This window comes from Scylla paramamosain, chromosome 10, assembly GCF_035594125.1.
Source record: "Scylla paramamosain isolate STU-SP2022 chromosome 10, ASM3559412v1, whole genome shotgun sequence".
Classification (NCBI taxonomy): Eukaryota; Metazoa; Arthropoda; class Malacostraca; order Decapoda; family Portunidae; genus Scylla; species Scylla paramamosain.
Genome location: NC_087160.1, coordinates 13,565,001 through 13,589,196, shown reverse-complemented (window position 1 = coordinate 13,589,196; position 24,196 = coordinate 13,565,001). Strand labels below are relative to the sequence as shown.

Below are 24,196 nucleotides of genomic sequence, written 5' to 3'. Positions count from 1 at the left end.
TACGAGTTAACAGCGGCTATTTTTATCCCGTGACTCAACGACAAGCGGACGGTGTGGAGATCAGTAAAAATGGACGGGAGTGATGACACTGAATCGCTGCAACATTTTCCTCGCAATATCGAGAGGTGCAGATATGAGTGTCTGATGCTTCCTAGTTCTTTGAATCCCTTCTTCTCTCAGTAAAAGTGGATACCAAACTGTTATTATTTAACATTCCATTTGTGAACAATTTGTTATCTTTCATATTTTTTGTCTTGGGTTAAAACATTTTCGGACTTCATTAAATAAAAGCCATATATATATATATATATATATATATATATATATATATATATATATATATATATATATATATATATATATATATATATATATATATATATATATATATATATATCTATACATATACATTATAATATATATATATATATATATATATATATATATATATATATATATATGTATATATATATATATATATATATATATATATATATATTATATATATATATATATATATATATATATATATATATATATATATATATTATATATATATATATTTTTTTTTTTCTTTTTTTCTTTCTTTTCTTTTTTTCTACGGTTTTATTTTTTTCATTCTTGAGTGTAATTCTGAGTATCTTATTTAATATAGATTTCATAAGCTCTTGGACTCTTATACAATTCTCTAGCTTCATTTGATCAATGAAATTGTAACCACGTAGATTTTAAATTGTGTATACTATAATTATTGAATCTGATTCCGATTCCCTAATGTACTTCTGGTAAGTTCTTTTCTTTTTCCTTTAACTCTCGTAGTTAATTACAACGATTAAATAATAAATCTTGTAAGTTGTTAATAGGAATACTGTTTGTGCCCCGTGCACTCTCCCTTACACTGGTCGTCCATTAGTACAGAGATGGGGTGTTGATTCTAGCGTATGGACAGGGATCTAAGTGCAGTGCTCTCCTCTCTCTCCTCTTGCTCCTTTCCCCTTAACTCGGCTAAATAAAGCAGACTAATTCCCTTTACACGTGTTTGTGAGGTGAGACGAGCGAGCGAGGCAGAGAAGGAAAAAAAAAAAGAGAGAGAGAGAGAGAGCGCAGAGAATAGACACCAAAAGAGGAAAGAGCGGTAGTGAGAATGCAAAGAGGGTCTAGAGAGGGAGAAAAATAAAGATGAGATTCAGACAAGAGTTCACAAGCGGAATGGTTCTGTCTGGTATTCTGCCTCTGGTGGGTTACATTCTTTAAAAATTTGAGTTGCGTAGAGGGAAGAGTCTGAGCATCACAGTTTAAAACGAAGGGAATGACGGAAGGTACTTAAGAGTGGCAGAATGGCCACTGTGAATAGTGAAAGAAGGAAAGGGAGGCGGAGAAATAGACGAGGAGATGGGATAAGAAGTTTCCAGAGATGACGAGAAACACAGATCAGTTGAACTAGGAGGAATGGAGAAGGGTAGAAAGAGATTTTGTCCTAAAGTGAGAATTTAGATAAGGCTGATGGTGATGAGAGGCAACGATAGTAATGTTTGTACAACTGCTCGTGCTGTTAGTAGCAGTAGTAGTAGTTGTAGTTGTAGTTTTTGTTGTTGTTGTTGGTGGTGGTGGTAATGTAAAAAGCATTATAGTAGTAATAATAGTAGTAGTTGTAGCAGCAGCAGTAGTAGTTGTGGGAGTAGTAGTAATAGTAGTAGCAATAGTAGTGGGTAGTAGTAGTAGTAGTAGTAGTAGTAGTAGTAGTAGTAGTAGTACTTATAGTAGTAGTAGTAACATTAGTAGTAGTAGTAAAAGCAGCAACAACAACAGCAAAAACAACAGCAGCAGTAGCAAATTTTTATAACAATTCAATTCCTTCGTAACATTTTCACAGCTGGCCTTCAGGCAGCTTGTACCGTGTTTGGGACATTTTCTCCTCTTTTCACAATTTGACTACTAAACTTCATACAGTCTTTCCACTCTGTCCTAAATGCCATCTACTCTATCACAGTACCTCTATTTGATGTGTTATTGTTGTATATGTAGCACACTTCCTATGAAGTTACCCAGCTCATTTTTGTACGTTTTCTATGAATAAACTTTGTGGAAACACACACACTCTCTCTCTCTCTCTCTCTCTCTCTCTCTCTCTCTCTCTCTCTCTCTCTCTCTCTCTCTCTCTCTCTCTCTCTCTCTCTCTCTCTCTCTCTCTCTCTCTCTCTCTCTCACACACACACACACACACACACACACACACACACACACACACACACACATTAACATCTCCTTTACATCACCTGCACCCATTTACACTTTGTTACTCTCTCGTACACTGTTTTTATATCTTTTCAGCCAGTTCCTCTTCCTCCTTTCTCTCCCTCCTCACCTCGCTACCATAATTGTGACTCACAGGCTAAAGTAGCCGGTCCCAGAGCACCGCCACTTTACTTACAAAATTATGGTGGAATGTTGGGTCAAGGGGTACTCAGGGCACAGGTATGTTGAAGGACTTTCTCTCTCTCTCTCTCTCTCTCTCTCTCTCTCTCTCTCTCTCTCTCTCTCTCTCTCTCTCTCTCTCTCTCTCTCTCTCTCTCTCTCTCTCTCTCTCTTTGTGATGTGGCTGTTGGATTTTTATCTTTTGTTATTTATTGTATATATTTACTTTTTAATTTTTTGTTTTTGTTTTATTTATTGATGTTTTAGGATTGTGCGTGTTTGTGTGTGTGTGTGTGTGTGTGTGTGTGTGTGTGCATTTCCATAAATTGCAAAGGAAAGAATATTTATTAATTCATTGGACGGCTGTCATAATGAAGATTTACAGTTTAAAAGAATAATAAAAAAAACATAAATAAATAAGAGAAATAAAAATAGAGAAATAAAAATGCATTGCAAAACAAACCTGGAAATTTAACACACACACACACACACACACACACACACACACACACACACACACACACACACACACACACACACACACACACACACACACACACACACACACACACCTAGATACTAATGCACAGGTACAATCACATACAGTGAATGAAATGAGAGATAGAAAATCTACCCATCAGCATGAACCTTTATTTGTGAAGTAATGGCGTGATGGTGCAAGTCGTTGACGCTCTGCCGATCAATAAGCACAGGGCTTCTTCAACGTTAGTGTCCTGGTGGCCGAATATGATCTTTAATCCTACCTTTTACGCCTTCTTATTTAACATTTCCACTACCAGACAATTTTTCCCATAAGCTACAATTTTTATCATATTTGCACTAGGCACTTAAATAGTTATATAGCAAAAGAGAAATGGAACATCCTATTCTCTTCTTTTACCAGCGTGGTCAGGCAAACCGTTATTTTACAGAACTCCTAATGTTAGCAAATATTGACCGAAGCAGTGAAATGATTAACGCTTCGGATTGGAAAAGAGAGTCTTATTTAAGTTAAGCTAGAGTGTACACAGTCAAAATTAAGCAGAGCAATTTCTATTTACTTTATTTTACGTATGCGAATAAGTAGCAGTAACCCTGAGTATGATGTTCTGTCATGCTGTGATGGTTCATATTTGTGTTAGTTCAGTTTGTTGACAAGACATTATATATGCTCAAGGTTACTACTGCTCCCATGTTTATTTACTTTACTTGTGAGTAGTATTCCTGATTTTTTTTTTTTTTTTCTCCCCAGCTGAGTCGCGGGGAAGTCAAAGAATTCCGTCAGCGTAGGATGGAGAAGGAAGCGGTGAGTAGGTGTAATCATAACATTTACATAAAGTTGTGGTTGGAAGTCAAATAACCTCCTGCCCCCACTTCCTCTGCGTTTTGGGTTGCCCTAAATTTCTAGCTATTCCTTAAGCTGCCAGTCTCCTCACGAAATCTGACAGATACACGTAAATTGTCAGCAAAATGAAGACTAAAGACCCAAAGAACGCTAAACACAGTGAAAGCGAGTGTGATAGATTAGCAGATATCATATCTGCACTTCATAATGATATTCGGAAACGCTTCTGGGTCGCACCTCCACTACATTCAAAAGGTTCTGCTTTTAGTTACACGGATCTGTGAGTGTATTTTTACTGTTTTACTAATAGATAAACAAGATTTCTACATTATTAACAGTAGAAACACTCTTGAGAAAAAAGCTAATCATCTCTGTGGCCCTTAAAAATAGCCGTGGTGAGAGAGCAAAGCGATTCAGAATACTGGACTTAGTGACACCTAAAATCCTGTACAGTGACACCTGTAATCTTAATAAGTGACGCTTTTGACTTGAAACGTGAGCTAAACCGTTGCAGTGACTACTGAGTGTTTGGTATTGTGTGTGTGTGTCGTGGTTTGCATCCCTTTCTGGTGCCTGGCTGGTGAGTAGTGGGCGTAGTGGCAGGGGCCCAAACACTACGGGTGAAGGAGGCTCTTCTGGAGGGTGGTAAAGTTAGGAATGGGTTCTTGGTGTTGGTGATGTTGATGGCGAAATGCTTGATATAGTACTTACACCTTTACTTGTATCGTATAAGAGAGAGAGAGAGAGAGAGAGAGAGAGAGAGAGAGAGAGAGAGAGAGAGAGAGAGAGAGAGAGAGAGAGAGAGAGAGAGAGAGAGAGAGAGAGAGAGAGAGAGAGAGAGGGGGAGGAAAGGAGAGTGAGAGGGAGAAAATTGTTGTAGTTGTCCGTGTTTATACAATGATGCATGATGATATCTTCAATTTCTGTCGATATTTATGTCGGTGTATTTCAAAGTACGCCAAATATTGGAGGCAATCGATGAATTATCACGAATATGAATAATAGAGTAACGAAAAAAGAGCATGAATATTCGAATGAGTACCAGCACGTAGAACTTTTTATGTACATATCGTTACATGGAGGCATTCAGCTATGAAGTGCCTGGTCATTTATTTTTGTATTTATGTATATTTATTTGTTTTGCCAAGTTTATCATGCCGTTGATCGCAGAAAAGAGAAGCAGGGAACAGTTATTTGCTTTGCATTTTGCTATATTTTTACTGTGTTTACCACCAAGCTTAATTTACCTGTGCAGTTATTACGAGGTGCATACAGATGGCGTTAGTGCATGATTACTGTGCGTATTTGTATTTGGTTGTGCCCGCTATCCCCCACCCCATCTCTCTCTCTCTCTCTCTCTCTCTCTCTCTCTCTCTCTCTCTCTCTCTCTCTCTCTCTCCTTTGTGAAAACTTTCATTACAGTATTCTCGGTTGTTTAGTTAACGGAATCTTGAGCCGTAATGGTAATATTTACACCCTACTCTCTGTACTCAATACAATGTGTTGTGGTATTTGGAGCATATTGCAGTAAACCTCTTAAAGCTTGAAGAGAGGTAACATGGCGCATGTCAACTTATTGTCCAGCAAAGAAATGTTTTCCTGGTATATAAACTGAAGCTTGAAAACTGGAGTTAATTCTGAGATCCACTAAAGGTCATTTTGTTTACTGGCGGGACGTCAAAGGAAATATGTTAAACAGAGGAGAGAACAGACACTGATCTCCTTGGTAGTGCCGCATTGTAATGGTCAGGGAAGTGCTTGGGTAGTCCTTGCTGTGTGATATTGTTGTAGGAATCTCACTGTCACCTGCACCAAGTAAACACACACACACACACACACACACACACACACACACACACACACACACACACACACACACACACACACACACACACACACACACACACACACACACACACACACACACACACACACACACACACACACACACACACACACACACACACACAGATGCATTAATATGATGTGTGTCATAAAAGTAGCTTTACCAATTGATGTTTCATCAACAGAATCCATATTCGAATACTAAATTTATTGCCAGCCTAAGCCAGTGTTGCGTTTATTATTGAACTGGACTCTATGAATAAATAATTGTATATATTTTTTCCATGCATGGTTTAAGTTTTGTTATTTCATTCCGTGCACGTGGCTTCACATATATGCATAAATTGTATAGAATGTATTAAACGAAAAGAAGAGTTATATTTAGCACAATACTTTATATTATATATGTGGGAAATCCATGGTTGTCTGGCTAGGAAAGGAATATGAAAAAAAAATCTTTTTGTTTGAAAAGGAACGAAGTGTTCAGCAAAAGATTGTTTTGTAAAATCAGGCAATAATTGTTATTACCTTGGCTTTGATCCGTACATGCTATTTTATCTCTCTCTCTCTCTCTCTCTCTCTCTCTCTCTCTCTCTCTCTCTCTCTCTCTCTCTCTCTCTCTCTCTCTCTCTCTCTCTCTCTCTCTCTCTCTCTCTCTCTCTCTCTCTCTCTCTCTCTCTCTCTCTCTCTCTCTCTCTCTCTCTCTCTCTGATACATAAACACCGAAGCCACCGCGCCCTAAGAATGACCCCAAAAAGTCACCAGACAGAGGATCTGATTGCCCTTTCACGCCTCATCAGTAACCCGAGGCATCGATCACTCCTGGCATCGACCCGTGCTGTGCTCTTCAGGGACTGGCGTGGCAGCTGTGAATTGGGATTGTCTTTACATCCTGTGTCCTTGTTTTTTTTTTTTTATCTCCATGAACGGAAGCAGAGACTGCATGTGGGTGCGGTATTTAAATTAATGGTCCCGTGTGTGTGTGTGTGTGTGTGTGTGTGTGTGTGTGTGTGTGTGTGTGTGTGTGTGTGTGTGTGTGTGTGTGTGTGTGTGTGTGTCTTTCACTTACAATCGTATGCTGTTCCCACGATACAACCAGCTGTTCCCGTACGAAAAGAGATCAGAGTTCATAATGACCAATCTTTGGGACAGGGAGGTCACAACCCTTCGGTATACGCTACCAACTGAAGAGGGGCTGCACATTAACGGCTCGCCTACACTGCCGCGCCACTCCCGGACCTGAACCCAGGATTTTTCTGATATGACTCAAGTATTTTAACTATTACACTACAGTGTGTGTGTGTGTGTGTGTGTGTGTGTGTGTGTGTGTGTGTGTGTGTGTGTGTGTTTGTGTGTGTGTGTGTGTCATGTTCAGTGGTGCTCTAGCACCACTGAATATGACACACATGGAGAGGATATATATATATACTCGTATATATATATATATATATATATATATATATATATATATATATATATATATATATATATATATATATATATATATATATATATATATATATTAATTTTTATCAATACAAATGACGTATTGCCTTCTTTGGTTCCTTTCCTCACCGGTTCCTTCAGAGTAAACCCTCATTGCAGTACCCTCACAGTTTCTGAAGATACCCGGGAGAACCAGAGAATGTTAATCACAAAGTCTGCATGGAGTACCTCATCGTCTTCTCGATTCAATGTTGTTTCTGCAGCATAACCTGATTAGCCGCACTGACTGGCGGGAGTGAAGTTTCACGGGAGAGTTATCGGCGGCATACCCTACAAGCAGCAGCCGTGATTCAGTCATGAGTTAGTGAATTAATGCGTGTTCATTCTGATGATATCCGTTCCTCGTGACCTTGCGAAGATGCACATGATTGAGGTTGTTGATTAGTGCTCATGTCACTCCGTAACGGGGTTAAGTAGAGCAGTTGTGTTGATTTGGTCGCTAATTTGATGTATGTTCTCTCTGACTGATACCTCATTAACCTGCCAACATCTATGCAATTAGGGTGGCTGTTTAGAGTTCGTGTCTGCCAGATGTCTACTTAAGCACAGCAGTAATACCTTAACAGGGGAAACATCATCTTTCCGCAGATGTTCTGCTTTTTTTTTTTTTTTTCACCTTATGTCTTTGAATTGTTTTAAGGAAGGAGTTTCAAAATACACTCGGAATTAAGCCAACTCTGTTGAAACAGTTTTTTCTTTTAACTTTCTGGGCATGACAGTTGGGTGTGTTTTATTATGTATTATCCCTTGGTCTGACACACACACACACACACACACACACACACACACACACACACACACACACACACACACACACACACACACACACACACACACACACACACACACACACACACCGTCAAACTAGTATAGCCTGCTTGATAACTAAGTTTCCCGAGACGCATCATACCAGGATGTGTGTGGCTATCCAGGAAGGTAATATCATATACTCGTACACATGCAGGAAAAAACTCGCATTCTTTCATCCAGTAAATTCTCGAATAATAGAACGCAATGCTTGCCACCAGAGACTGAGTTCCGGCTCCTACTTCTTGAAATATGTAGCGTAGCACGGCACGTCGGTCTGTAAATCCTGGAGAATGTTATGATTTCTAGGTATGTTTCCGTTATCTTGCTGATCAAAGGCGTTAGTGGAGAATATCTGGATCAAACAGTCCTTTGCGGATCTAATCATGCCAGGTTTTGACCTGGTTAATTCATGACGCCTGTGTATGTTTTAGTGTAGTTTTTCTTTGCTTCCTGGACGCTTTCTCCAATTATTTTCCTAGTTCTTGTATGATGACTCCTTATAGACCCGTTATTGTTGAGCTTAAAAATCATTAAACAATTCAGTTTTGAATAGCACCTTTCTTTATCTCATGTGATATTACTACGAAGCGTCACCGTCTGGTGATGCAGTGACACAGCACGGAGAGAAAGGTAGGAAAGGAGGGCAGTTATCTTATCAGTGGGGAAGTGAAATCGTTAATGATGTGATAATACAATGCTGCTGTTATTCATAATACATTCACCAACTGTATCATCTAGCATGTATCGAAGATCAGTCAGAAAAGTATATAAATTTTACATTATTATAACGAAAAGGGACAGAACTACCTAATCAAGATTGGAAGAGAATAATCATATCAGTGAGAGAGAGAAAAAATTAGGGCACCTTGAGGAAAATCAGGTAAATCCAAAGGAAAAGAGGATGGAGTGGGGAACCATGTAAGATGAGCAGTTTTGTAAAATAACGATGATGAAGGGATAGGAAGATAAAAAGGGAGCAAGCAGGAAGGAAAGTGTGTACCGAAAATTCCTGCTGGGAAGAGGGAAGGAAAAAAAAATTTAGAGAAAGTGTGGAAAGTTGAAAAAATATGCATAAGCCGAGGAAGAAAGTGAGAGAGAGAGAGAGAGAGAGAGAGAGAGAGAGAGAGAGAGAGAGAGAGAGAGAGAGAGAGAGAGAGAGAGATGCAAAGTGGGCCGTGAATACAAGTTTTAGCCGAGTTTTCCTCCTCGTTGCATTATACAGGGAGGGACTTTAGAAACTTTGCACAAGGAAAGAGTTTTAGGGAGGAAAAGAAGTGTGAATTTGTGTGTGTGTGTGTGTGTGTGTGTGTGTGTGTGTGTGTGTGTGTGTGTGTGTGTGTGTGTGTGTGTTAGTATGTGTGTGTGTGTTGTGTGTGTATGTATTTGTCTGCATATGTGTTTCCTTTTTCCCTACCGCCCTCCCTCTTCACCACTCTCTCTCTCTCTCTCTCTCTCTCTCTCTCTCTCTCTCTCTCTCTCTCTCTCTCTCTCTCTCTCTCTCTCTCTCTCTCTCTCTCTCTCTCTCTCTCTCTCTCTTCCCCCACCCACCAGTTTCGCTTCCTCCTCCGCATATGAAAATGATTACCCTTTGAAATAATATCACATAGCATTTAAAAATTCAACTACACACACACACACACACACACACACACACACACACACACACACACACACACACACACACACACACACACACACACACACACACACACACACACACACACACACACACACACACACACACACACACACACACACACACACACACACACACACACACACACACACACACACACACACACACACACACACACACACACACACACACACACACGGAATCCATGATCAGCTCTGACACCTGCTCTTCTTTTCACTAAGCCTCATTAGCTACATAACGCAACTTTCTAGTGCACCGTGTAGTATATGAGATTATCCCCGATACTAATGCACATTCGCATCGACAACCATCACCGGCTAATATTATGAAAAGGAGTGTGTGTGTTTGTGTGTGCGTATATTTAGAATGGACCTGATTAGGATCGATGTATGGATATCAGTTCTGTTTGGCTTTTATTTTGCGTGTGGGGGTGATTAGAGAGAGAGAGAGAGAGAGAGAGAGAGAGAGAGAGAGAGAGAGAGAGAGAGAGAGAGAGAGAGAGAGAGATCTGCAAACTACACAAACAGAAGCAAGGACACTTGCAATCAGACAGTGAAGACGTAAAAACACACCAACAAACCTACACACACACACACACACACACACACACACACACACACACACACACACACACACACACACACACACACACACACACACACACACACACACACACACACACACACACACACACACGGGTTGAGAAATTGGAGAGAGAGAGAGAGAGAGAGAGAGAGAGAGAGAGAGAGAGAGAGAGAGAGAGAGAGAGAGAGAGAGAGAGAGAGAGAGAGAGAGAGAGAGAGAGAGAGAGAGAGATTCACAATCTCGCATCTCTTTTGCTAGACCTGGCCTGGCGGGGAACACTGAGGGAAGGACTAGGAGCGGGGGAGTGTGGGCGGGTTAAGGGAGCTGCGAGGACTTGCTGGGGTGGTGGGGAAGCAAATCTCTGCTTTTATGGGGCTGTCAAAAAAGTTTCCGGAACCTCCCTCGGCCTCTGCGCCTGACACTCACATTTATTCTTCCGCTCCGATACAGTGGTCTGGTATTTTCCCTTCATCTTCCCCCAGGGGCGTGCATCAGACAGTGAGGAGTCAAAATATCATGTGGGAGCAAAGTGGACGAACATGGAATACGTACTGGTGGAGGGAGAGGAAGAATAACAGGAGGAAAATGTATATAAATATGCTGGAAGTGCTGAAATCGATACTTACTTGTGTTGTGTCGAAAAGTGAGTGATCCGCTGTTTCTCTGTTTCCGGATTACATATTAGAAAGATATAGATAGATAAATAGATAGATAGATAAGAGAGATAAATAGATAGATAGATAGATAGATAGATAGATAGAGAGAGAGAGAGAGAGAGAGAGAGAGAGAGAGAGAGAGAGAGAGAGAGAGAGAGAGAGAGAAGGAATAATGTACATGAAATTATATACCCGGAAGAAGAGGTGCCGCGCGAGTTGTTTGCGATGTGAAACTGAAGGGAAATACATAACAGTAAGAACACATGAAAGCTGTACTTGCAAAGACTTACAAAGCGTGAAAAAGTGAGAAATGCGAGAATTGTTGCAAATGTGATGGATTGGACGCTTCCAGAACACACACACACAAAGAAGGAAAAAGGTGAAGTGCTCTTTCTCTCTTTTATTTTCCTTTCTCTTATATTTCCCTTCATTGGTTCCTCCTCCTTCTTTGACCTACTGACTTTCCTTCCCGAATTTTCAATCATCGTATCCTCGTTTCCCGTTTTACTTTCTGGTAGGTTTGTCATTTTATTTACTTTAGTTTACCTTCTTTTATCACTATTTTATTTTCCTTTCATTTTTTTATGACGCCTAACGTTTCATGTTCTTTTCCCTTCCTTTCTTTGCGTTGATTTTTATTTTTTTTTTTCATGTGCTTGATTCTCCTATTCTTCTTTTCTTTCTTCCCCTCTCTTATAATCACGCCCATAACTCTCTCTCTCTCTCTCTCTCTCTCTCTCTCTCTCTCTCTCTCTCTCTCTCTCTCTCTCTCTCTCTCTCTCTCTCTCTCTCTCTCTCTCTCTCCAAGACTACCATCTTCCTCATCTTCCTTATCATCACCACCATCCCACTTCGCACTATCATTCTTCATTTTCCTTCTCCTCCTCCTCCTCCTCGTGTTCCTCCTCCTCGTGTTTCTCCTCCTCCTCCTCCTCCTCCTCCTCCTCCTCCTCCTCCTCCTCCTCCTCCTCCTCCTACTCTTCGTTTTTCCTCCTCCTCCTCCTCTTCCGCACGGATGCTCTTTTGTTGACTCGCCGCTCTTGGATGCATTGGGACTCCAGGGTTTGATTCACCTTTAATTTATTGGCCAGGTGGTGCTTAATGGCACCCTAGGACGCCAGCACCACCAACGCCGCTGCCGCCGCCGCCGCCGCCGCCGCCGCCGCGAGTCCCCGCCCCTCTTCCCATGAGCCTCTAGTGTCACCTGTGTGGTTGAAGCTTACCCATTCCTCATATGTGACCGGAGCGTGTCAATTGTTCCTCGTCGGGTGTGTGGGCGAACCAGCGCAGTGTTACTGGCAGTTCTTGAGTACTGCTGCTTCTCCCTCCTATTGGTTTGTCACGCTCCTGGATGTTTATTTCCCAATCAGGTTTAAATGTTCTGTGTTTGGCTAATTGCACTAAATGGCGTACGTACATTTCGTTCGGCTCGGTACAATTTCCAGTCCTTGTGTTTGTTCTACTTCCTCCTCCTCCTCTAGTCCTCCTCCTCTGTCTCACATGTAAAATTGCGTCCATGAAACCAAATTTTCATTGCGGCTTTCTTCAAATACAGCACCAGAAGTAAGACATGGTACTGTAAAGGTATATATATATATATATATATATATATATATATATATATATATATATATATATATATATATATATATATATATGTATATATATATATATATATATAAACAAGAATATAATAATTCACCTCACTTCCTTGGAAAACTTTCCCTAGAACATGATTCCACAAACATAAATCCTCTGCTGCGTCTTTTGTAAAGGAAAAATATTTTCCCTTTCATCTTACAGATAGATATGCGGAATGAGGAAGTGCACTGAGAGAGAGAGAGAGAGAGAGAGAGAGAGAGAGAGAGAGAGAGAGAGAGAGAGAGAGAGAGAGAGAGAGAGAGAGAGAGAGAGAGAATTTTAGGTGGACGGCGTTAAATATTTTTGCTTCGACTCTCCAAATCTCAGAGATCAGAAGTTATTACGCCATAAATCAGGCTCGGGTATCGGCGGCTGGCGGAAGCTTGCATTGTGGGGACGCGAGGCGATGTGTCGCGAAATCTTGGCTGGGCGGCGACGCTGTGGTGAGCGTGGCGCCCGCTAAGGTGCTGGTGGCGGCAGTACTACTGGTGGTAGTGGTGGTGGTGGTGGTGGTGATAGTAGTGGTATATTAAGTAGTATACGTAATTATGTCATTCACACAATTTAATGCTGTTTCTTTTTTGTCTTTCCGCCTGTTGGCATTAATAGACCTTTTTTTTCTGTCTCTCATGAGTTTCATTTATCTCTATTTTCGTCGTCATTTTCATCTCGTGCTCACGAACACTAAAATACTTTTGCCTTTTTCGCTTGTTGCTTTTATAGTTACTTGATATTTTTGCTTTATTTAGTATACCAGAGTCATATATTATTGATTCTCTCTCTCTCTCTCTCTCTCTCTCTCTCTCTCTCTCTCTCTCTCTCTCTCTCTCTCTCTCTCTCTCTCTCTCTCTCTCTCTCTCTCTCTCTCACCACTGTACATAGTCTGCGTGGGGAGAGCAATTTATGACCCTTAATGGCCTAATTACCCGAAGGACTGAGCACGAATAATTTTGACCGACGGTTCCCTTCCTCTCTTCCTGCTCGGCCCCTCAAGATTGCCCGACCTTTCCTCTCCTGCCTCGGTTGGCGGTGGTGGTGGTGGTGGTGCTGTCGATTATAGTAATGAGTTGGAGGTGCAGGAGAAGGAAGAAGAAAAGGAGAGGAAGGAGGAGAATTAGTTCCAGTGTTAGCTTAAGTTACCTGAGCAGAAAGAGAGAGAGAGAGAGAGAGAGAGAGAGAGAGAGAGAGAGAGAGAGAGAGAGAGAGAGAGAGAGAGAGAGAGAGCAGATAAAAAAACAAAGCCAAATACAAAACAGGCAGATAGATAGGCATATAAAAGACGGAAAGACAAGGAAAGACAAAAAGACAAAAAAAAAAAAAAGACGAGACAGACATCTAGATATGCACATGAAAAGGCATAGAATTAATAAAGAAAGAGGCAGACACAAAAAAGATATGAAACACAGACGTAGAAAGATAAAACCAGCACAAAAAGCAGGGACAGACAAAAAAAAAAAAGGTGCCAGACAGACTCAGACACTCACGGTCCATATATCACAGCAATGACTTAAGAGCACGACATGTTATCTAAGAAACAACAGACAGCAGCAGTACATTATAAAAATATACTTCGATACACGGCTCGTCATGAAGACTTGAGGTACAAAATCCAAACAGAGAGATCGACAGCTAAACACACACACACACACACACACACACACACACACACACACACACACACACACACACACACACACACACACACACACACACTCACGTAAATCACATTAAAAACAGCATTCCAGTTAATATTATACAATTTAGCATGAGAGGATATCATTATAACAGCCACTCTCTCTCTCTCTCTCTCTCTCTCTCTCTCTCTCTCTCTCTCTCTCTCTCTCTCTCTCTCTCTCTCTCTCTCTCTCTCTCTCTCTCTCTCTCTCTCTCTCTCTCTCTCTCTCTCTCTCTCTCTCTCTCTCTCTCTCTCTCTCTCTCTCTCTCTCTCTCTCTCTCTCTCTCTCTCTCTCTCTCTCTCTCTCTCTCTCTCTCTCTCTCTCTCTCTCTCTCTCTCTCTCTCTCTCTCTCTCTCTCTCTCTCTCTCTCTCTCTCTCTCTCTCTCTCTCTCTCTCTCTCTCTCTCTCTCTCTCTCTCTCTCTCTCTCTCTCTCTCTCTCTCTCTCTCTCTCTCTCTCTCTCTCTCTCTCTCTCTCTCTCTCTCTCTCTCTCTCTGGCCATAAATGTTTGTGTTAGTGTAGGCGCGTCTCTATTAGGCTTTGAGGCTGCAAGTTTACGACATCGAGAGCTCGTTACGAGAATTCATCTGAGTTCCGGCTGTAGTTTATCCATTAGGAGGCCCAGAGAGAGAGAGAGAGAGAGAGAGAGAGAGAGAGAGAGAGAGAGAGAGAGAGAGAGAGAGAGAGAATTCCTCATAGTCATGAAAATTTGATTGGTATGTAGAAAGAATGAGGGAACCAGGTAAAACAGTTTCGTCTTTACTTCCTCCTTTTATTCATTTATTCATTCATTCATCCTTTCAGTTTCCTACCTTCTTGTTTTTTTTTTTTCACTTCCTCTTTTTTTCCTCCTTGGGACTGACTGGTTCTTTTGAATTATTTTATTGTTTTATTTTATGTTGTACATATTTGTTTTTGTTGTACTTTTCTATTCTATGAATTTACCAGCTCTCTTGTTCTTGCTGTTTTGATTTTTTTTCTTTGTACTACGTATATATTTGTATGTACATCTCTCTCTCTCTCTCTCTCTCTCTCTCTCTCTCTCTCTCTCTCTCTCTCTTTTTTTTTTTTTTTTTTTTTTTTTATTTAAACAAAAATTTACATCAGGCTTAAAACAACACGTTTTTTATGCTGTTATTTGAAAAGCCTATACTTAAATGTAAGGAAGAAAATATATACAAAAAGTAAACTCATCCTAATATATATATATATAGACATGATTAACACAGCACTAGTGTGGGGGTTGTGTTTTACGCCACCTGTGTGCAGCCACTTTCACCTGCTGGAGTGTCATTGTCTGTGTATCACTCGTGGCTGCCGTAAACACATTCCACAGTCTGGAGGTTCTAGCTGTGTAAGAGCGCTGGTGCTGCCTCGAGTAAGATCGAGGCACTTGCACCAGCATGTCATTGGAGGTGGTGGTCCTGGACTCCCTCTGGACAGCTCGTGGTGGGAGCCTTATCGAGCTGAGATGAGGGACCTCCAGAACCCGGGCCTTGTGCTGGACCACCAGCGCCGACACGTCCCGCCGATGCTCTAGCGACGTGACTCCGGTCTGCTCCTCCTGCTGCTGCTGCTGCTGCTGCTGCTGCTGCTGCTGTCCGTCCATCCCCACCAAGCGCAGGGCACGGCGTTGCACAGCATCCAGTCTCTGCAAGTGGGTGGGGGCACTCGACATCCAGGACAAGGCACTGTACTCCATACAAGGCCGTATCTGAGCCTTGTACAGTGTGAGGATGCCCCGGGAGTCGAGGTTTCCTGACATCCGACGCAGTGCAGAGACTCGCTGGGAGACCTGGTGGGCAACAGCAGCAACATGGCGGTCAAAGCGCAGGCCACAGTCCACTGTCACTCCCAGCAACTTGACGTGTTCCTGGAGGGGAAGTGTCTGGCCTCCAAAAATCAGACAGCCTGAGACGGCTGGGGAGGCAGCTGGGGACCGTGAGATGACCATGGCCTGCGTCTTTTCTGGAGCGAAGCTGACTTGCCACGCCTCTCCCCACTCCATCACCAGCCTGAGCTGCCTATTTAGCTCTCTAACGGCTCGTTGACTGTCGGAGCGGCAGTAGGAGCGGGAGAGATTGCAGTCGTCGGCGTATGCAAGCAGAGTCGGGATTTGCTGCAGGAGGTCATCGATGTATATGTTCCACAGGATCGGGCCCAACACTGAACCCTGTGGAACTGAGGCCTGTATAGGTAACGGCTGGGATGCCTGTCCATTGATGACTACCCGGAGGGTTCTCCCCTGGAGGTAGTCCTCGAGCAGTGCAAGGAGGTTGCCCTGGATACCCTTGGCGCAAAGCTTTTTTACAAGCCCCGCGTGCCAGACCCTATCAAAGGCCCCAGCAATGTCCAGGGCCACCACAAGAGTATCCAGACCTTCGTCCAGGGCATCCTGCCAGCCTTGGGAGAGGAGGGTGAGGAGGTCCGCTGTTGAGCGGCCAGGCCGGAAGCCGAACTGTCTGTCTGAGAGGAGGCGGTGCTCACTCAGGTGATGACAGATGACACCTGCCACCACCTGCTCCAGCAACTTGCCCACCACGGAGAGCAGCGAGATGGGTCTGTAGTTGCTGGGCTCAGACTTTGAGTTCTTCTTGTGGGCTGGTACCACTCGCGCCTCCTTCCATATAGAGGGCCACCTGTGCTCCATCAGGCAGGCCCTGAAGACGCTGGTGAGAGGACCTGACAGCTCACTGGCGCAACGTTTGAGGAGCCGCGGGCTGATGTCGTCCGGGCCGGTGGCTTTGTTCTCCTCTACTTCCCTCATCAGCCGCTCCACCTGTTCACGTGTCACCTGAACATCGGCGACGGTGTGGTCTGTTTCCTGAGGGAGGTGAGGTGGACGTCTACCCGGATCAGTGACTGACATCTTCTCTGCGAAAAAATCAGCGAGTAGAGAAGCCTTGTCCTCACTGCTGGCGGCTGTTGTCCCGTCCGGCCTTGTTAGTGGAGGAACAGTGTCGCGGCGGCCTGTTCCTTGCTGCTCCTTGACAAGCCTCCACCAGGTCTTGTGGCCAACCCCTGAGCCACAGAGCTTTTGCCTCAGGTCCTCTCGCTGCTGCCGTCTCGCCCACCTGCAGGTAGCTGTCACCCGTCTACACGCCACACGGTGTTGGGCCCAGTTGTAGTGTGTTGGACGACGTTTGTACCTCACCCAGGCTTCGTGTTTAGCCTCAGCGGCCGCTCGGCATCGGTAACCAAACCAAGCAGGGTCATTAGGCCTAACGAGGTACCTTCTGCTGGGGACGTGTTGCTGCTGGAGGGCAAGGAGCTTGGTGGTGAGGGCACGGGCCTTTTCCTCCGCGTTGCCTATCAGTAGGGCGTCCCAGTCCAAGCGAACGATGTCGTGTCTCAGGGATGCCCAGTCAGCCTGCTCCCACAGCCAGATAGTGCGCGGGGCGGCGGCCTCCCTCGCTATATCCAGCTTGACTCGTGCCAGCACGGCATGGTGGTCGGAGGTGCCCACCGTCCCCAGTTGATGGCAGACGATGCTGGAGTCAGGGAGATCTGTTAGCACAGGGTCCAGCGACCCTCCCCTCTCATGTGTAGGGAAGGACACGTGGTTCGTCAGACCCTGCACCATCAGGAGGCTGTTAAAGGCATCCTGCTCCAGGTGGAAGTTTAGATCCCCCAGAATCATGACGTGGGAACACTTGTGCCGCTGTAGCATAGTGTCTAATTCCTCCGTCAGAAAATCCAGCGCTGAACGTCCTTGCCTTGGGGACGGTACATGACACACAGGAGGAGTCCTGTGCTGTCATTTATTACCACTCTGAAGAACAGCGCCTCCATTCCTTCAGGCAGCACCACGTCAATTTTTTGAGTTTGGAGGCCGTGTTTGAAGCAGGCAGCCACGCCTCCGCCCACTCTATGCTCACGGTCCTTCCTCACCCACTTTGTGTAGCCCGGGATGTTGCCAAACGTCGGCTCCACCTCACCACTGAGCCACGTTTCCGTGACGGCAACAATGTCCGCGTTGTGTCGGAGGACAAAGTTGTGGGTGAGGTCACCAAGGTTGGTGCGAAGGCCCCTCACGTTGGCCGACACAACAGTCAGGTGCTCTCTCTCTCTCTCTCTCTCTCTCTCTCTCTCTCTCTCTCTCTCTCTCTCTCTCTCTCTCTCTCTCTCTCTCTCTCTCTCTCTCTCTCTCTCTCTCTCTCTCTCTCTCTCTCTCTCTCTCTCTTGTGTGTGTGTGTGTGTGTGTGAACAAGGGCGGTCGCTGGGTAAACTCGAGTGACTGCGGCAGCCGTCTGGAAGCAGGAGATGAATGAGTGACAACTTGGTAAACACTTGAAATTCTTCTTCACAGCGGCGCGTGTGACAGCTTGTGCTTTGTGTGTGTGTGTGTGTGTGTGTGTGTGTGTGTGTGTGTGTGTGTGTGTGTGTATGTGTGTAAATAATTTTATGACCTCCAGCGAACATGTAGAGGTCAGAATGAGTTTTATGTTCCCTACTTTGTTATACTTGGCTGAACTACTTTTTTTTTTTTTGTCTGTATGTCCGTTTATGTCTCTCTGTCTATCCGTCTGTCTCTGTATTTGATTGTCTGTCTGTTTATTAAAGGCCATATACCTCACAATTATTAACAAATTGTTACCACCTAAAGAAAACAAAACAAACACAATAAACACTCTTTTCATTCCTCCGCGAATCACAACCGAACCACGAGTAGAAAGAAACACAACACATTTACAAATCAGAAAACAAGACACAACAAAGGCAAACACGTACTACACATACACAAGCTTCTCTTTCTGCTCTCCTCTCCGTGCCTCATCATTCATTCCTATGACCTATCACCCTTGCCACTCCTGACTCAACCACTCAATGCCCCTATGGACTTCTAAGCCTCCCTCTCTAGTACTTATTCTCCAACAAACCTTACATTGCAGCCTTTGAATCAACAGCGGCGGTGGTCTAGTACTGGTTACTGTTTGTGTCCCTGACGGTAAGCTGGTGACCACTCTTCTTCCTGTTTACCGGCGGGGCGTTTGGTATCAAATTTAAGACCTCGCACGGAGAAGGGAAAAAAAGGGAATAGAGGAGAAGGGGAAGAGTGGAACATGGTAGGATAGATGGACGGGGAGGGAATAAGAGTTGAAGGGGGAAGGAAGGAAAGGGGAGGGAGGGATAGGTAGTGGGAAGAGTATTATGTGGGTCATCTATCACGTGGTCGGAGTGTGTAAAAAATGGAAGTACTTGTGGTTGTTGGTGTGGTAAGGAGAAGGAGGAGCAGGAGGAAGAGATAGAGGAAGAGGAGGAGGAGGAGGAGAATTTTTTTTGTATGAGAAATTAAACACACACACACACACACACACACACACACACACACACACACACACACACACACACACACACACACACACACACACACACACACACACACACACACACACACACACACACACACACACACACACACACACACACACTCGTTTATAATGCACCAGTAAAACTTTCACGCTTGTTTAGGCTATTTCACGCACCCCTTCTTCCCCTTCCCCTCCCTCTCCTTGCTTGTGTATCCTGTTGCCCGTCTGCCTGTTACTTATAACCCTAATCTCACCCTTAAGATCTTGTTACTTCTTCCTTGATCAAGGTGAGAAGTAGTAGCGGCCATAAGAGAAAAGAATGAAATTAGCTAAACTTTCATGTAACTTCACTACAGTTTAGTGATATCAGGTGTAAAATGAAAGTGAGAAAGAAGGTTCACGTTTAAAGAAGAGATTAGTAGTAAGAATAAAGACGAAGGAAGAGGACACGAAGGAAGGGAGATAGATTAGGTAAGTAAAGGTATAGGAAACACAGATGAAAAATTAAGCCGGGAAAGAAAGTTCATTCTGAAAGAAAAGGGAGATTAGTAGTCAGACACGAAGTAGGAAGAACAGGGTACAGAGGAAGAGAGAGATTAGGTAGGTAAAGGTATAGGAAATAGGTACAGAGTGAAGCTGAGAAAGAATGTTCACGTGGGAAAGAGAAAGATTGGAAGTTAGGATGAAGATACGAAATGGGACTGAAGCAAAAGGAAGAACAATATAGGAAGGAGGAGAGATTAATTAGGCTGGTGATGGAATAGGAAAAACAGGTGAAGAATGGAACCGAGAAGGAATCTTCACTTGTAAAAGAGGGAGATAAAAGGTAGGAAAAAAGAGTATTAATAAGACACGAAGAAGAGAACATATATAGTGATTGATTGTTGCGTTAAGGCAGAGAAAACTGACAGAAAAAAATGCCCCTTAAAAGAAAAAACGTATATATAAAAAAGAAAAGAAAAACGAGGAAGTACTTACAATAAGAAAAAAAAAAGAACTGAAGTAGGAATAAAAAAAAGGAGACAGAAGAGGACAAGGAGGGAAAGGAGGTGGATAAGGTAGGTGAAGGTATATTGGTAGTGAGGGAGGGAGGGGCGGAGTGAGGTGGGCCTTGGGAGAGTATAAAAAGAAGGAGAGGTTCCAAGAGGTGTTATTATGGTGAGGGAAGAGGAATGGGGTGGGATGGTGGAGTGGAATAGTAATGCTGGAAGAGTTCGCTAGTAAGTTACGTAGCAGGGAGGTAAAGGTAGAGAGAGGGAGGGAAGGAGGGAGGGGCGAGAGGGAAGGGAAAGAGGAAGCGGAGGAGGAAGAAAGGCTGCTGTGGTGGTGGTAGTGGTTTCGGAAGATATATTCCTTGATATTAACGGACATAAACGTTGGTTGGAATACTGTATAAAATTAAAGATAAAAGTAAAAATGTATCTTGCTTTATTTTTATGAAGAAAAATGTGAAAGTTTATTCTGAACGGCGAAAGGTAAAAATTTCAATTTGTTCTCTCAAAAAAGTGATATTTAGCTCTTTCATTGCTAAAACATTTTTTTCCTTTAAACACACTAAGTTATTAAACGCTTACTTTTGTACTATAATATCATAAAGGGCTCAATATGACAATTTTTTTATATTCTTTTTATTTGTGTGTGTGTGTGTATGTGTGTGTGTCCATGCAAATAATTTTTCTACAATGCTATTTGATTTTCTAACGTGTGTCCATGGAGATTTTTTTTTACACTTCTGAATACTAACGAAGGACGACTATAATAGTAGTAAAAAAGTCACTTGCTTCGTCATTGTTTAGAGATGATAATTATAACTTTAGCATCATAAAGAACAATCGTATAAACTAAGACTGGAAGTTCTTTACCCTACTAATTTTTCGTTGACTCGAGTAATATAGTGTACTATGAATATTTAACAATTTGAAAATTATTAATATTATTGGAGTGTTTCTCGGCAGTCACTTGCTTTGTCTTTGTTTAGAGAGGAAGATTAACTTTAGTATTATAAAGAACAATCGTGAAAACTTAAACCAAGTTCTTTAATATACTAATTTTTCATTTCCTCGAGTTATATAATGTACTCTGAATATATAACAGTTTGAAAATTATTAAGATTCTTGGAATGTTTCTCGGTATTCAACATAAAACCATTATTACATTTTCCTGCAGTATTAGTTTCTGCCTCCATCTACTATGTGTGTGTGTGTGTGTGTGTGTGTGTGTGTGTGTGTGTGTGTATCTGTAACACGTACTCTCTGAATATTTATCGTATTTTTTTTTAGAATATTAGAGAGAGAGAGAGAGAGAGAGAGAGAGAGAGAGAGAGAGAGAGAGAGAGAGAGAGAGAGAGAGAGAGAGAGAGAGAGAGAGAGAAGCATATAAAACACAGCAAGTTAAAGATTATAAATATAACACAAAAATCAAAAAATCATTCACTCAAAGTCAACTAAGTAAACAAACAAACCAAAAAAAAGATAAATGCAAGAGACTGGAGTGATGATTGACTGAAATTGACTTGGCTGGACGTGGTTGGACTGGAACTGGACTGAAAATGTGTGGGCTGGCGTGGACTGGACTGCCTTGAACTGGGCTGAGCTGAGGCGGGAGCGACCGGTGAAGATTTGTAATTACTCCATTGAATTCCCGTAGTTGTCAGTCACTGTAATCTTACCTTTGTTAATGAACCTATTCACCTCCACCCCGCTGCGGCACGAGGCAGGTGAAAAGGTAATGTAAGAGAGTACAGGTGACGAGAGAGAGAGAGAGAGAGAGAGAGAGAGAGAGAGAGAGAGAGAGAGAGAGAGAGAGAGAGAGAGAGAGAGAGAGAGAGAGAGAGAGAGAGAGAGAGAGAGAGAGAGTGCCTAATTGAAGCATTTTTCATTCATTTACAGTTCAGGAACATAACCTCTATTACATCTCTCTCTCTCTCTCTCTCTCTCTCTCTCTCTCTCTCTCTCTCTCTCTCTCTCTCTCTCTCTCTCTCTCTCTCTCTCTCTCTCTCCTTTACTTGTAACCTTCTTTCTTCCACATTTTCTTTCGTCGTATACATTATCTACATTCTTTCACCTGTTTTTGTCTTGTTCAGGTCCCTTTGCTCTTTCCTCACTCCTTTTTCTCTCTCCACTTTTTCATCCTCGCCTTCCCTTACATCTGTTCGTCTTCTCTCTCTTCTTTCCATCACCCACTGTAATTCTTTACCTGTCTTTTCTTCCTTTTTCTATGTAAGGCCATTCCTCTTTCAGTCCCTCCTTTCTTGTCTCTTCCTCCTTCATCCCTCTTTACCTTGTTTTTCTCTCTTGATCCCGAGCTGGAAGATAGAAATGATTAAGGTCAGACTCGAGCTTCTTACGTCTGACGACCAAACTCAATCAAGTAGTTTATTATTAAATCTCTCTCTCTCTCTCTCTCTCTCTCTCTCTCTCTCTCTCTCTCTCTCTCTCTCTCTCTCTCTCTCTCTCTCTCTCTCTCTCTCTCTCTCTACTAATTTTTCACGTTTCCTCAGTTTAGAGTTATCACAGAATTGTGAAATTACTACTCTCATTTTAAAAGAAAGTTTCACGAGTAAAATAACAAGGAAGATTGTACTCGTTTTTCGTATTTTTTTTTTTTTTTTATATAACGTAGATTAAATTGTGCCCCATTTAGTGCTTGTTATCTTACTAAAATTTCTCTCTCTCTCTCTCTCTCTCTCTCTCTCTCTCTCTCTCTCTCTCTCTCTCTCTCTCTCTCTCTCTCTCTCTCTCTCTCTCTCTCTCTCTCTCTCTCTCTCTCTCTCTCTCTCTCTCTCTCTTCTACTACTATTACTACTACTACTACTACTACTACTACTATTACTACTACTACTACTACTACTACTACTACTACTACTAGTACTACTACTGTTACTACTACTACTACTACTACTACTGTTACTAATAATAATAATAATACCTCCACCCCATGTTTATTGATGTGTCAATTAGGGGCTCCATTACTTGGAGGTCATTAGCCCCAGCTCCCGCTAATGACTGTGGCATCCAACCATATCTAATACTCTATAATATACACATTAGTTGTTAACTCTAAATTCATTCTACCTCTACTCTATCTACTCTTATGCCACTCTCCACCACTGTAGCCTCGTAGTCGAGGCCTCCTAAGTCTGCAGGTATGGGAGTGGAATGCCTTGTCCCCCTGAGACACAGGAGGGCAGATCTGAGGAGGGAGAATGAGAGACGGCACCTCATCCATGCGACGACATGGCTCCTTGGCTGGTGCTTCTTTTCTGCCATTAGGTCGGCTAGTCTTGAGTAGAAGCACTGAGCCTTGGAGCCCATTCCGCCAGATGTGGTGAAGACCAGAGGTGTGAAGCTGCCCTGGTCAACGTGTTGGATTCTCTCCCCATACGCTCGGATCTTCTCCTGCTCATTCTTGCGGTGGGCGGCCTCCAGGGAGAGTTCGTGGTGACAGGCGGCCATCGGGTCAAAGATCCGTATGTCCATGAATGCTTTCTGTCCCCTTGTCCAGAACCCTCGTGCACTGACGTCGACTCGAGCCTCGTTGGTGGTGTTGGCTGTTCTGTAGCGCAGGTGCTCGCCGTCTAGCGGCAGGAGGGTCCGGTTCAGTGGAGACATCGTGGCACACCTCCCTGAGCATGCTGGCGGTCAGATCTCTCACCTCATCGTGCCTGATACATACGAATCCCCCCTTTTTGCACGTCATGGTGTGGTTGACGTCATTGGGGGAGCCACACACACAAGTACTGGGGAGTCC

At 43.1% G+C, this 24,196-nt stretch overlaps 1 long non-coding RNA gene across 1 annotated transcript in view; it reads left to right on the top strand.

Moving 5' to 3' along the window:
- The first annotated feature begins 3,666 nt into the window (after window positions 1–3,666).
- LOC135103983 (uncharacterized) overlaps window positions 3,667–24,196 on the top strand; it is a 374,035-nt gene continuing 353,505 nt past the window's right edge. Inside the window, exon 1 of the long non-coding RNA XR_010270261.1 lies at window positions 3,667–3,721. This is a non-coding gene — a long non-coding RNA (uncharacterized LOC135103983). The remainder of the gene's footprint in view (window positions 3,722–24,196) is intronic.